Below are 13284 nucleotides of genomic sequence, written 5' to 3'. Positions count from 1 at the left end.
AAAATTTTTATATATATCTATGTACAAAAATATAAATTTCTTTTTTACAAACGCGTACGGCAACTTTATGCAACTTTATTGCAGCAATAAAACTAAACTGAAAATATATAATAAGAGACTGCTCGTTCAAACTATGCAAGGAATAAATATCAATTCAAACGAGACTAAAAGTCAATTGCACCAATGGCCTTTATTATTAACCCTAATTAGCGATTCTGTATATTTTTTTAGATTAGCTTCGAGCTGTAGCGTGCACGAAAAAAGAAAATTTAGTTAATTACGGTCAACGCTAATCAACGTTAATAGAGACGTCCCTAAAAATATTGTTTATTTGGGTTGCTCGACCACACACCAAAGCGTCGGTCAATGTTCGACGTAAGCACAGTCCTTGATAGAAATAGTCATGGCGATGTGATAAAGAGCTAGCTGTAATTTGAGCCGACGTTTTGCTGAAACGATAAGGCTCATGTCGGGCGCTACGCGTTAAGCGACCCTGAAAGTTCAAGAACGTCGGGGTGAATGGCCGATATTCTAAGTGATTTCGCCATCGTCGCTATTCTCTTCAAGGCCAAATATAAAAAAAAAATTAAGAGAAGATATAAACCTCGACGGATGTGCGCGGAGATAAGTGTCAATCAAATAAATCGCGCGAAATAAAAAATTATTCTAGGCATAGAATGAAACTGTTCGCTCGTCGAGCAAAAATATTCGCTCGCAACTTGTTTTTGATTCATTTCATATATCCGATATTATTACGGTGTTATGATAAAACCGCTATGTTTATTCCATTTTTGTACATTCTTTTACAATCTATAATCTTCTATAAATTGTAAGGAAAGTGAAGGAAAACGAAATTTTAGGGAAGCTATAAGTAACAATTAACATTAATTTAACGTTAATTTCTCTAAAGTATCTCATATCTATGATCCTTCGTTTAAACACGTTAATAAATAAGTTAGAACTGTATTAACTATTCAAAGAGGAGAGCGAGTTCGCGCGTTGCTCGTTTAATCGACGGCTTTCAATGCCCGGAAACTCGTCATCGGATTACGTCGCACCCGCGATGCGGCGCAAAGAACCGAGCCGGTCATTGACCGTGCTCCTTAACTGGTATATTTTCGTCATCTTCCCGAAACGCTCGCCAGTCCCGGGGTCTTTACGCTTTTACGTTTCGCCGGTCGAGTAAAGCTACGTACGTCGTTCGTACGGCGCGGCGCGCGAACGCCAGCGAAACCGTGTCGGTCATTGAACCCGACGACTGTTACACCACGTAAACCACGTCTCATCCTCGGGAACGTTGCACGGAGAGAGTTTATCTGGTGGGAGGTGATCATCGGTTTCGTTGCGCGATATCGATCTCGAAACGAGCTCGTCTCTATGCGCGCAATATATAATCAGTTTATACAGCTACGTATAAAGAATCTTCAATCAATTGTTTATAAATAAATGTACATATACATATATATACATAGAAAGAGATTTATTTATAATCATATAATTTATATATGTTATGATATATTAGATATTCAAATTGATGCTAATTGAATTAATCCTTTTTTCTCTCTCAGAGTGATATTTGAATTTTTTAAAAATAGATATTTATCTTTCAATTATTCTATATTAAGCTAATTTGTCACGTAATGCTCTAGAATTTTCCTTGTAAAAATATATCATTTTACTTCAGTAAAGCTACTGACTTTTTGTCGCACGTTATGTTCTCGTTCTGATTTAATGTACAATAATTAACACCCGGTTAGAAGAATTCGTAAAATTAATCACTGCATTCCGCGTCGTAAACAGAATGAGTTCTTCTCTGCACGCGTATCTAGACAAATGAAATACAATACGAGTATCACGGTAACTTGGCAGAAGTGCGAAAGAGATTCTTGCCTGCAAGTCAAACAGTAGGTAGTTGGCTCAAGAAATCACATATACTTATTTAGTTGCAGTTTGTAACAGATGATAAATATAGGAATATGAGTTAAAATTAGAGAAAAGAAGTGAATATTAATTAATAAAATAATAATCATTACATAAAAAAATTATATGATTACTAGTAATTTTCGTGGTATTTATTAGAGTGCATACATTGAAAAAAAAATATTTAAAATACATTTTTTTATATATTTCTTCTCTTGTATATATAGAAATACACACGCACATATATTATATATATTTTATTTCTCATAATTTCTCTTCCTCTCTCTTTCATTAAAAAAAAATAAAAATAATTGCTAGTTCTTATTGTTTTCTATTTAAGCTTCTCTGAAATGCAATGATTTTTATCTGTAAATTCTAATAAAGCAATATAAATTATTTTATATATATATATAAATATCACTTAAAAAATTTATTAAAGATTTTCCAAGTGTGCAACCTGAATGGTATTGTGCGCGTAGAAAAACGTGCTTCTATGTATGTTTCTAGATAGTAATATTACATATTATTTCTATTCAAATCCGTATGTACTAAATTCTGCTATCCTTTGTTTGCACTTCAAGAAGAAATATTGCGATGGGACGAGTTGCTGCCAGGAACGAGCACTCGGAAGTAACGAGATACAAATAGAACCCCTCGCGCGATTGCAGCGGTATAGTAACGGGTAGAGGTTACTGCCCCCGCGCGTATTAGGTCACATTTGCGCCCGTTTCAACTGGCACTAGTGAATTGCTCGACGATTACGTCGCCTTCGCAGGACCGCGGAACCGTTGACCTCTTGTTATAGCAAATCCTCGAATCAATATCTATGCTTTATTTGGAACAAGCGCGCCAAATAAAGAATATATGTATAATACCTCCCCAAAAAAAATAACTGACAAATATTATGTTATAAATCGTTTATAAATATTTGTGAACTAAATCAGTGTTCGTGAAAAAAAATATTGACGAATTTATACTTTTAATATGCTCGTAGCAGGAGAAAAACTAGTTAATAATTTTCTTAATAAAGCGCTTGCATGCTTTCACTTCCTCACATGTTACTACATCTCTCTGCTTTCTTTTTTTCCTTTCACATTTACTTTTCATAGATTCTATAGTCTATGTCGAAAGAAACATCGCCGTAGGATTATCAGTTTCTCTTAGCATTTCCCAGAACTCTTTATTATATAAAGAATATGATTGGGACATTTCGTAAAATCGATAAAGTTTTGACGTGGCGAGTACATAATGATAGCTGTGTTATTTCTATCCGAAATATCACTATAGATTGACATATCAGCGAAACGTCAAGATATCTATCAGTGATTAATCAAACTCCATATCGAAGAGTCGCTTTCGAAACTTTCTTTTATATCGAAAAAAAATGTGACGAGCATCAATATCAATATCATAAAAAATAAAATCTTACTATTTACTAGCACTTTCAAGTTCTTTGTTCTCATTTATATATATTAGGCCGCAATGAAAATTAATACACTCAAAATAACATGATGCGTTTCACCATGGCTGTTCCACTTTTATTCTAATAATTTCGGACGCGTATATACATTCGTATCGCTGAGTATACTCGAATATATTATATGGTTCGGTAACGCGGGAACGTGGAGATCGACTGTGTCATAATTTCGAAGTGTCACGTGATACTGTCGTGGGGCCCATTTGTTGGTTGAACCGCGACCAACACACATAATTACACGGTCTATCGTTCGAAAACGAATTGGTTCACCGTCAGTATAGTCATTTCAATCTGTCTGCACATCTTCCTCCTATAAATTCCTTATAAAATACACACAGTAAAAAAATTACGCCCATCCTGCATTGTAACAATAAGATGATCGGATGAAGAATTGAGGAGAAGAGAGAAATAAAAATTTTAATTCAATGAGACTAAAATCTCCGAAAAAAAAAAAAAAAACAAATACATTACATTTATCGATCTCTTTCACACGGTCTCACGGCTCTCTCTCGTTCGTGCACGTGAACGAGAAGGAAATTGGGCGCCGTGGTATCGACCTCTGGCACTCTCTCACTTCGACTCGACGCCCGCGCCAATGCCTGACCAGCGAAGCGCACTTGCGCTGAATAGTGACGAGGCCATTGACACTTGTCTACGTACGTACACGCGAGTGCAGAAATAGCTTCGACGCTCCGCTGCACTCATCACCGCGCGATAGGTGCCGGCCTTATTTGCAGGTATCCTCATTTTAAATTCTATCACTCTAGAATCTCTCTTAAGATATTTCAAGAAGATATCTTTTTATTAGAAAAACTAAAAGAGATGCGCAATTTTCCGAACACACTCCAGTCGTTCGTTGTTCTCATTCTTACATGGAGTGCGTTGGATTTGCAATCGCGAGGAGAATGATAAAATTGTATCGTTCCCGAAACAATAAACATCTCGAAATGCGACGTTGGTTGCGTAACATCGTTTTTATTTTTACGGCGAAACGTCGTCCTTGGATAAAACTCGCGAGCGATTAATATGCGACCAACATGCGAATATCGTCCTCTGCCGAGCTCGAGATTATCTTGTAATCAGCGAATAAACGAACAATCGAAATTCGTGTCCGTAAGCCGATTAAATTGATCGATTAAATCGGTCAATGATAACGACGCATAATTTTTAATCATTAGCAAATTATCCGTTTACATATTGAACGATTGCGTCGCATTGAGTCGTTTCCTGCTCTCAAGGACTCCGTATCGCGAATCGATATCGACCGCTGCGTGTTTATCACGAATGTTCCAGCGTACAAAACGAATCGACGCTTTATCGCGAATAGAGGGAAGAGTGTTATGCCGCGCATAACGGATGTATAAAGACACACGATACGCCTGATCACCTGTCGTCGGCACTATCGCGGCGAGGGTGTCGTAATTACCAAACTAAAGTCTTAGCTTATACGACGATACCCAGCTCTCCTCAGCCGTCCGGTATCCGATTTCCTGTTATTCTATGTGACGGAGGTGTCCCCCTGACACCACGTGATACCGACGATCCCGATATCATCCGATTGTATATCCACGCACGTATATACGCTATCGTTTGATATTTTTAGCCTTATCGATTGATGTCCGCGCTAGGAAAGTTTATACCGAGCGATCGATCAATAAAAAACTTTTTTAAAGAAGAGATTTTCCACGAAATTAGTTTAAAATGTCAAACTGCGGCCACAATAAATTTCATTTATAAAAAGATGTTTGGAATAAAAAAGAGATTTAGAAAATATTTTGCATGATCATTATATATATATATATACATATATTTGTTGCGTCCTTGGTTGCAACAGGTTAGCACGCGACGCGGAGTCCTTTACAGTTATTCGTGGTGGCTGCAGTTCGTTGCATCGTAACGGAACTCCAGTTCTTCCGCAAAAGATCAGTATCCGATCGTAGTAATTACGTAAATGTACAATTACTATGGTCGCGTCGCTTTGCAAAAAAGGGTAGAAACCTTTTATCTTTCACACGCTCGTTGTCAGGCGTTAACTTGTCAAGGTCTTAAGAGCGATAAAGATAAAGATTTGCATAATATGTTATGTTACATGCAGATTAGAATATACAAAGCTAATTATAATTATTTTGTAATTACCGCTACGCGATTAATAATATGTCGATAATTATCATAAACGGAGAATAAAAAATATTCTAATTGACAAGGAATTTTCTTCCTCTTTTCTGAGAAAATATTTGAATCCGTCATTTTTTTTTTTTTTAAACTTCTATTAAACTATAATCTCTTGGAGTCATTAAATCACTCAACGTCATTGTGTTTATGGTAAAAACTACAACGCCATATGCACAAATAAACCCACGAAGCACAAGTGGGTCATCATGTCGAACGTGTTGCTCAAGCGCGTCGAAGCGAGCCGTTGAAAAGCCCTTCGAGGGGCGAGTCATACGTGAAAGCGCCGGAAGTCACGCCACGTAACCCAGTTGGGCGCGTCAAGGTCTCTAAAATATTCACCTTAAATAGCTCTAATTATCATCCAGACAGGATAAACGCGTACGTATACACCACACACGCACACACACACACACACATACGCGAACACGAGCCACAAGTCTGCTTCTCTGTTGCAAATAACATGACAGAAGGAATGAAACTTATTTTCATAAAATCATTAGCGACAAGAAAACGTCTTGTTCCGTTCTGGAATTCAATGAATAATCAAGTGAATCGTGCGATTTTTAAAGAATAATACTCAACAATGAATAATCACTTTTAGGGACAGGCACGTGGACGGAACACGTGTTCGAGAGAGAAAAAAATATGTACGGTTGTTTGTCATCGACATTTAACGCTTATAAAAAGAACTTACAGACTCAACTTTATGAGCTCGACGATGATTAGAGGGTGGATGGAATGGCAGTCTTATAGAGAGGGAAGGAGAACACGAAAGCTGACCTTGCGCCTTTTCAACGATCCGGCTAATAATAATATAGCGGACGTATTCAACGTTCGAAAACGCTAGGTTGCGCGTGTCGGAATCTCCCTTGTCTCTCTTTACGCTTCGTCCTCCACTCTCCTCTCACCTTGGACTTCGTACGTTTATTCTATTTCCTCTTCTTTGAATATTTGAAGTTTTATGTTGAAATAACGAATGAATGACGATATCAAAACGTATATGATAAGATAAAAAAAAAAAAAATGAAGCAAGAATATATTTTTATTCCCATTGCTACACTCTCTTTCTGGCTTCGATTAATAGCATCCTGTGATCCAAACAGCTAATAATCCTTATAATATCTTCATTGTGACTATTATACGAAAATGGATTGCAGTGTCTTAATTAATCTACATATCACGCCGCGACTGCAGACTCCTTTTCTTGCTTTTTTTTTTTTCTCACTCGTTATCCGCGATTCCTTCTACTTCGTCAGCTTCTGCGTTGCCGCACACGTGTCGCTGCGTTAAGTATTTCGCTAACCAAGGTCAGAGATAGCAAATTCACTTCCTAGAATCAGGGGGGCATATCGCTGATAACCAATGGCGCTCGTTCGAGATGACGACTCGTGACTCGAGGTGCTCGGATTATCTTTCTTCGCGGGAAAACAGTTCTGCTTAGATCTGGACCTCCGGTGGACAGACGATCCACACACGTGTCAGAGAGAACGATAATATTTATAATGGAAATACTCAACGGATTACTGAGCTTTTTATTCAAATTCCAAATTCAATTTCACTTCAAGGTGAATAATTTTAGACTACTACATATCTTTGCAAAACGCTGATCAAACGTAGACGATAGAATCGTTCGTCGAATATATAATGCTCAAAGTTAAGGTGCTATTTATATACATCATTGATACGACAGCTCGAATCCCCGATATACATCATTGCGATATATATATATATATATATATATATATATATATATATATATGTGTGATGTGTGTGTGTGTGTGTGTGTGTGTGTGTGTCGGGCGCATTATTATTCATAAATATAAAAGGAAGGCTGACGCATGGTCGCGGGAGCTGCACTAATCGTTCGCAGTCGGTCCGATGCGACCGCAGCCTCGACGCCGTCCGATAACGAGGAAAGATTATGCTCAAGGACAAGGCCGCAACCGCGTCTCGTCTCGCCTCGTCTCGCCTCGCCGCGCCGCGCTCGCGCTCGCGCGCGTTCGCTCCGACTCTGCCTCCAAACGACACGAGACATTGCGACAAATCCGCGACGCGCAGATATATACGCGTGCACGTTAGCAATATGCTGCGCATATGCGTGACGATACAACATTGATGTGTGCGCGGTTGTCCTTGTGATGCCGCCGCCACCGCTGCCGCCCGCCACCGCCGTCACAAAGTTGTCAACAAGAACAAACTGTCAACCAGAATTCCGAAGTACATTCGACGCACGCGGTCTTTTAGATATGCCAAGTTCTATGTGACGTTCTCTTCTAATAAGACATTGATCGAAAAGATCGATAGAAAAGGGGAAGAATTTCCGAAAAAGATTACACGATACATATACTTAATATAAATTTGTGAAATATAAAAAAAAAATATTTAATAAGTTAAAAAACTTTTTTTGACTATAAATCGTAATTATATGGCATGCTTGAATTACCGGTTCAATGTCGCGAAAAGGCATGTATACCCTAAAATAGCATCGGTTTCTATTGGGTCATCTCGCCGCTCAGCTTGCCCCCCAATTTGCTCTTCCTACTTGATGTCTCTAATTTTAAGCGAGTGTGCGCGCTTACACATACACGATACTAGTTTGTAGCGAGTAATCTTACACTGCCTCCGTGTAAACTAGCCGTAACACGTAACCGCGCCTCCCTCGCGCGGCAACAGTGAGTCCGAAACTCCTCGAAAACTAAAACTGTCGCAAGGACGAAGACCGAAGGCGTTGGACTGTTTTAAAGCGTACGTCGCGGTATTTGACGTTTGACCTTCGACGTGATTTCTGGTCAAAAAGATCGAACATCAGCCCTGGCTGCTACACGTAATGCTGACATAATATCTATATGCGATTCGTTATACGGCGCGTCCAGAAAAATTATATCAAATTTGACGGTCCCGAGAGAATGAGTCTCGAATTGCGCGAGGGATAGCGGCAATTACGATAAAATAGAGAGAACAGAATAATGAATTCACTTTGAATCTGCGATATAAGCCCATCATCGAGGGAATTCGGAAAATAAAGTGGTAAAGAGAGCAGAAGATAAAAATCGAAAAGTGAAAAGAAGTCAAAAGTAAATTAGTCGAGGATGAAAAATTCTATTACATTATTATTGCAACTCTTGTTTGGCAAGTTTCGGCGCAAACAACATTATGTAAGCGCTATACATAAGTTTATTTAAGAACTCGTATCACGCGGTATGTTTTCTTTGTATGTTGTCTCATTAATATATTATTCTCTAAATTTTGAAACTTCATTTCTCATTATATATATATATATATATATATATATATATATATATATATATATATATGTATGTATGCAGAGAAAAGATACATTATCCAGATACATAGATTCCAGATAGATAGATATGTATAATATTTTACAACTGTAATTTTTTTTCAATTTTATGCGAGAAAGAAGTTTTGATTAACATTCGATGAGGTAAGAAAAAAAAAATACATAATTAAAAATTATAATTGTTAGATGTATTGCAAAAACTATTGTGCTTCGTAATCTTTCCTCATAATCGTGTCCATGAAACTACTAGAAAATAACATGATGCAATCAATGATGTGCGTTTGTGTTTCGCAAAAAATTAGTTCACTTAAGAATATATGGTGAGAATTAAATTGAACAATATGTTATCTGTCAAAATATCATACGATATGAAAAAATATGATATGAAAAAAAAAAAACTCACTGGACCACAAGAAATTTCCAGAGATATCGAGCCGATATCACAAGAGCATTAATCACGCCGCACGAGGTTAAGATCGCTTGAATCTGTACTTGAACTCATCTCGCTGAGTCACTTACAGCATTATCATCGGTCTTGATAACAATGAATACACGGCAAAGATAACCTTCGGCGTGCTAGCAAAGCGCAACCAGGTGAACTGACTTCTGCTCAGATACATCCGTTTAGAAACTCTCAATGCGATCGGTATAATTCAATAGTGCAAGATATATATTGATTATTCGAGACTAATATAATTGAGTTTTATATATTTATCGATGCGTCAGAAAAGACGCGCGGGGGAACCCGTTTATTAAAAAAAATTATCTCATTTGCAAATAAAAATTTTAGATTATGAAACAATGTGTATATTAAAAAAAAAAAAAAAAATGCGAAAAATCATGAGCAATAATACTGGGATTCTCCTTGAAGCAAAAAAAAAACAGACTTTACATTATGTTGCAACTCTAACGTAAAGTGACGTTACGAATAAATCTACGAAGAGATCAAATGATAAAGATTTTTCTCACAGTTTCCTCAAAGTCTGAACGCGATGCACATATTTTTACCGACAATTTATGGGAAATCAACAGGATTTTCCACTATCTTTATAAGAAAAACATATGAGATAGAAAGAAGATTGGTTTTCCTCGCGTTAGTCACATGCAAATTCGTTCGGTACGGCGTCTCGATTCATCGTAATTTTATCTTACATACGTATACACGTAAGCGTATATAAAACGTTCGTGTGTACACGTGCGCGCTCTTCTCGCGCCTTCCTCTCCTCTCCTTTCCTCGTACTCGTTATAGGAAGGTTCCATCGGCAGAACCGACGAGTCGGTGGCACGTAGTGCTCGATGCGACGTCGTACAAGGACAAGGCCACGTGGTCACGGGCGGCCGGGGCGGACACACGTCGTACAGATATATATCGACTACTGGTCGTGACCCCCGCCTTTCCTCCCCTTTCCCCCTTTCCCCCATCCCCCACGATGTCGCACCGCGCGACCATCACCATCACTACTACCTATCGACGATATATATGTATACGTATGTCATGATTAAATACGCGCTCGATACATATGTGCGCGCACGTCGTTTGACCCTGTGTCGCGGTCTCGTGGATCTTCAGGGTCACACAATACGGCAGCGCAACAATGGTGTGTGGTGTGACCCCCTTTAACCCTCTTTAATACTAAACGAAGGTAAAGAGATAGCGAACCGGCGGAGTATTGTATTCGCTTGAGAGTTTTTCGTGTATCTTTCGTCCATTAGCGAAGTCATTATGTTTAATAAAAAAAAAAATATTAACATTGATTCTAATATAGATCTGATGTGTGGTTAAAAATATTTTTTAACACAATTTTATCATTGGAAATTCTCAAATTTAATTTGTTCCAGATTTACGCGCGCAATCTCTCCTTCAACTATTTTAAGTATATATAATTACGTAACATGTAACTTATGTAGTGCGTATATTATCGTGAGATTAATTTATTGCCCGAAAAATTACTTTGGGGAATGTGATGATTTTATTTCGTCACGTTTCTCTTCACGTGAGGAATGGAGGCCACACTCGACATTAAAATGCCAACAAAAATGACGAGAAATTAGACTGAAATATTTCGATACGCGAAGTTTAGAAATTAGAAGAGACGGCTAATTGACTTCTTGCCAAACTGTTAGATCCACAAAATCGTACACAATGTTTTAGAAAAGTAGCTCTTCCATCATGCTCATTCAAAATATCAGCTCAGTGGTGCCATGCAGAAAATATAACAAGGTAGAAAATAAATTACGTAACTCGCACATTCACACACACACACACACACACACATGCATTTAGATTGCTTGTTTTTACATTATACGTCTGTCGTTATTCGCTGACGGAACACGTGTCTAGAAGAATATCGAGGCAAATTTTTTTACTTATTCATCGCTTCAATATAAAACTGTATAATTTTTTTTATCGGCGACGCCAAGTCCGAGATTCGACTGAAAATAGACCCGGAAACGGGCGAGATAAAACGTAGGGAACGCATACTTTTAACCTTGACTCGCCTTATCGCAAGGCCAGCTTTCGGAAGCACGCCTAGTGGAAGAGGTCAATGTGGCATATTGCGCCACATCGTCACGTCGATTGTTATCACATGTTTTTAAGATTGCATGGGTCGAAAAAAAAATGCAATATTTCAAAACACAATATTACTATAAGAGATGCCGTTTATGATCAATTAGGGGAACAATATATTATACGTGGTATAAATTTGCTGGTAAGAATCTAAATATAAATCATTGTTCGTATTGTGTAAAAGAACGCGGCATCGATTATTCATACTTGGTAAAGATACCTACACGTACTGGAAAACCTATTAATGTTTCAACATTTGACGAAGCAGAAAATAATGTCTCTTTATTCTCATCTATGTTATTATCTATAATTTAATTATACAAAACTTTCACCAAGTTTTTGCAATGCTGGCGCAATCCCGGTGCGAGAAATTGCAATCTCACCTCGACTTGCAATGCCAGCCAACGACCTTGGCCTTGCCCGAATAAGACGCGGCCTTGGCGGCCGATCGATGCGACTATCAGCCGGTGCAAGTGCAGCGAGAGGGAGGAGCGGGAGGGGGAGGGGGGGGAAGGAGGAGGTGGAGGGTAGGCAGGGGGAAAGACTGGATCTCTGAACTGGTTCTCACGTATTCCCGGTTTAGATCACATCGCGTGCATCAACTGCCACCATCAGTACGAGCTCAGTCGCGCTACAGATCTGTATCACGCGTCATATTTGCCATCTTTTGAGCTTTGATCCTTCACGTAAATCGCGCGCGCGCGCGTATATTGCTTATAACTGCGCTCGTTGCATATTGCGCAGCTTGGCAGCAGTCACGAATTCCGATGCGGCGAACACCAGTTTCATCCGGAGACGAAAAGTCCTTTAAGAGAGTTCGGCAAAGCCGTTTACAACGTGTTTGCAATATTTCCCGGAACGTTATTCTTTATCGATGATACGATAATAAACGATACAAACACGCGGCCGATCATATGATGATAAAGATACAAATTAGTTTGCGTTGCCAGAAAGTGAAGGACGCGTTTCAAAGAACGTATTTTTCACTCAATATCGATCCTCTAATCCGATGCTTCCAAAATAACGATAGATATTATTAGCCTTATATCGAGCTTGACTTTCCATCTGTTGATCGGAGTTCGGAGTCGCTGATTCGACAGAAACGTGAGAAAAGAATCGGCGCGCGATCTCGGGAAGAAATCCACAACGACGAACATGCCCACCCTCGATGCCCTTGGCACGAAGAAATAACGTCTCTCCACGATTCTGTCGAAAGATTGCATAATGTTACGCGAGACGCGGCGGCTTAATTCCGCCGTGTCTCTGTATATATATATATATATGTGTGTGTGTGTGTGTGTGTGTGTGTGTGTGTGTGTACTTCGGCCTCTCTGTCCTTTTTTTCCTGCGCCCCTCACCCCTCGCGCATCACCCGCGCAGACGAACACGCCGTATCCCCTCTGGATCCCTCATTCGATGACGATAACTTCGAAGTGACATGCCATTTTTTTTTTCTTTCCAATCCGACGGAAACGAATAATCGCGTCGCGATAAATTAAAGAGAATAAATACGCTCCTCGCGTATTTATCAACTTCGAGGAAATGAAGATACGCGGGGCGATCGGTTTTATAAACTTGTATCAGCTGCTTGCGCAGTCAATGGTATTATGGCAACAAGTAAGCCGATGTGACATAAGAGGGGAAATGTTAAACTACACATAAAAATTTGTATTTACGAAGATAGATGCATTCGTAGAGAAGAACTTTTATTCGTCGATTTGTGCATTACTCGCGAACGTATATGAAAAGAGTGATGTTTTTCCTGCTACATTGATGTCTAACTGTTGAACTTAATCCCAATTTATTTTCGACGATAACGTCACGCACACATTGCGTGATACGAAA

The 13284-nt window shown here is 38.8% G+C and overlaps 1 pseudogene; it reads right to left on the bottom strand.

The window, feature by feature from the left end:
• Positions 1-6905: 6905 nt before the first annotated feature.
• Positions 6906-7638, bottom strand: LOC126858038 (uncharacterized; annotated as a pseudogene).
• Positions 7639-13284: the final 5646 nt, after the last annotated feature.

The sequence above is a fragment of the Cataglyphis hispanica genome, chromosome 23, assembly GCF_021464435.1.
Source record: "Cataglyphis hispanica isolate Lineage 1 chromosome 23, ULB_Chis1_1.0, whole genome shotgun sequence".
Classification (NCBI taxonomy): Eukaryota; Metazoa; Arthropoda; class Insecta; order Hymenoptera; family Formicidae; genus Cataglyphis; species Cataglyphis hispanica.
The sequence above is the reverse complement of the archived record's forward strand: the minus strand, read 5'-3'. Positions and strand labels throughout refer to the sequence as shown.